Source organism: Bos indicus x Bos taurus, chromosome 1, assembly GCF_003369695.1.
Source record: "Bos indicus x Bos taurus breed Angus x Brahman F1 hybrid chromosome 1, Bos_hybrid_MaternalHap_v2.0, whole genome shotgun sequence".
Lineage (NCBI taxonomy): Eukaryota > Metazoa > Chordata > Mammalia > Artiodactyla > Bovidae > Bos > Bos indicus x Bos taurus.
The window spans coordinates 71,181,977-71,185,052 of NC_040076.1; positions in this window are offsets into that span (position 1 = coordinate 71,181,977).

The window sequence follows — 3,076 nt, forward strand, 5'->3', positions numbered from 1 at the left end:
GGTCCCTCTGCGTCCCTGCCCACGCCTGGGGCTGTGGACGGAGCGCGGTCGCTGGTAACTACTGCCCCCTAGCGGGAGAGTGTTGCATGAAGCCTCTTGAGAGGCTGTCCTGGCTTGGAGGAGAGACGCCCACCCTCTGTGCCCAGTCAAAGGTTTTTTGGAAGGTCTTGAGCAGAATCCTTTCACCTGTATTCCCTTTCATGCTTCGCAGCAGCCATCACATTAAAAACAACAACAACAACAACAAAAAACCCTACCTACTTTATTGAGGTATTATTTGCATATAGTAAATACCAGATATTTTAAGTACTGAATACAGTATAGCAAGGGCTCATTTTCTCCACTCTGGCCTAGATGGAACGTGCTGTTTGCCCTTCCCCTGGGCCCCCTGGCTCCCTGGGATCTTAATATCTCTAGTTGCCAGGGCAGTGCTCTGGCACTCTTCAGTTTTCTGTCTAATGGAAGTCTTTCCTGCTTTAGTCTACATTGTCAATCAAAGTAATACATGCGCACAGCTAAAAATGTTCAGGTGGGTATACATGAAAAACAGCAGCCTGGTATGTAAGCCTTTTCTTAGCCTGAATACGTAACCTAGGAATCCTGCTCATCTCTGCTCAGAGCCCTCTTCTTCTGGTCCTCTAGTCCCGTTGCTCTTCCTCTGTGCCCCCTCCTTGATTTTCTTCCTCCTCCTTGTCAACATCTGAAATCAGGACTAGACTCTCTAGGAAACTGGAAGACAGTGCTGGAAATGACTTCAGTTCCCCCTCTCTCTGCCCTGGGCCCACTTGGAATGGGACAAAGTTCTCAGGTGGTGCAGGCTCAGGAACAGCTGAAGTCCTGGCTCACGTCCTCTGTGGTTTTCCCAGATCACAAGTCACAGGTCAGTTATGGCGACAGTGCTTCCCTTCTGATCGAGGGGCTGGAAGGAGCTGGGCTGTGGAGTCAGCACCTGGGTAATGACCCGGCTCTGCCAACCACTAGATAGACGTGTGATCCTGAGCAGGCTGATTCCTTTGTCTGTGCTCCAGCTCCTCCAGCTGTAAAATGACACTGTCACCTATAGAAAGCCACAAAGCTCTAATGTCTTGGAAGTAAGTCACCTGAAATAGCCCTGGCCCTCTTCTGCCAGGAAGGCTCTGACCAATGTCCCACGGCCTAGCTATCACAATGCCCTCCCAACTCACTGTTCCCAGCCAGCTCAGGAGCCTTGGTGGTGGTGGGGTATCCTGCCTGCTTTACCATTCCTTCAGTTCAGTTCAGTCGCGTCCGACTCTTTGCGACCCCATGAATCGCAGCACGCCAGGCCTCCCTGTCCATCACCATCTCCCAGAGTTCATTCCAACTCACATCCATTGAGACGGTGATGCCATCCAGCCATCTCATCCTCTGTTGTACCTTTTCCTTAGCCTCCTTAACAAAGCAGCTTTTCTTCTTGGCCCCCCAGGCCAAGGATGGGAGGAAGCAGCCGTAACATTATCATCATGGTATTTGGACTTTGCCATTTGATTCAAAGGACACTTTTACCCCAAATGAAGATTTGAATTAAAACACTTAATCCAAGTTACACAAATCCTGAATAAATTTTAGACAGAATTTTCCAGAGTGAACTTCACTAATCCAACAATTACTTGATCAATTTTTTAAAAAAGTATACAGTTTTTTTAAATTTTTAATAAAATTTATTTAAAAAACTATTGATTTAATGGCCTACCTTAATGATTCTACTAACATCTTCTGCCCCTGTATGACAGTAAGTGCTCAGACATCGAGTGTGTTCACCTGGTTCAGCCTCTGCTGGGACCTCCGAGAGTTCTGATCTCTAGCGTCGAAGCCTCATCTCCCTAAAGCAGGAAGGGAAACCAGTGGATGTGAGGAGTATGCCCTAGGTCTGCCTCCCTCAGCTGTGTGATCCTACATTACTTGCTTAAATCCCCTAAGCCTCATGTTTCTCACCTATAAAATGGGGGTAGTAATACCTGCCTGCCTACCTCAGAAGAGATGTCTGTAGTATATAAAAATCAGTAATTGTTACCATGAAACACAATAGCATTAAACAATATTACTTGTTTAGAGCTCTAATCCCCAGGATGTAATGAAAGCTCCAGAAATGTTTTTTTCTATCACCACCATCATGTTTAATGAAACAAGCACCATTTTCTTGCTCTGGCCACTGGGTGGCACCACAGATTTGGTTCTGTGACTATTTTGGACATAACAGTACTGTTTTTTGAAGGTCAAAAAAAGCGGATTGTTGACAGTTTTGTATGGTTCTACCCAAATTTTGAGGTGTCGCCTGCCTTGGACTGTTTCCTTTGGCTGTGTCTCAGCAAACTCTGCCACAGTCCAGGGACTCACCAGCTGAAGCATTTATGAAGCCTGGGGTCTGCATGATCCTGACAGCCCAGGCTGCTACATTATATCCAGTGGGCCGCCCAGAGTTGACACCAGAGATGTAGGGGGAAAGGGCCCATCCAAACTGGGAGGGACAACATCAGAGTTAAGGATGGAGCCAGGGAAGCCATAGGCTGCTGATCACAGGGATTTGATTTGTAGAGGCAAAGGTCTCCCATTTTCCATGAGTTCAAATTTCCTTACTGAGCCTAGAAAGCCATTTTCTAAGAAACTCAAAGGACTTACCATGCCCAGGTGACCCTGATCTCTGTTCCTTGCCTCCCGTTCCCTCAGTCCCTCACGAGGGGTGCTGGCCTTGGCCCCCAGCATTGTGAAAGAAGTTGAGAAACAGATCTCAGATCATTAACAGAACTGACTGGTGACCCTAAGAGATGAGAGTGACTCACCTGAAGGTTGGATGGGGCTCTGGGCCCCACAGCTCCCTGGGCCCAGGGATGGTCCTCAGGCAAAGAACCCCCCACCCCGGCCTTGTCCAACCTACAGTTAAACAAAGCTTCATATTTGTACTGGCGGGAAGGGGTTTTCTCTGGGCCATTTTCCTGCCTCTCCAGCCGCAAGGGCCTGGTTTTTTCAGACATAGATAACTTGGATCTATTAAAGGAACAGGAGCACTTGATGAGTAGCTTCTTCATATTTGCACATTTGACTTTTTTTTTTTTCAGAG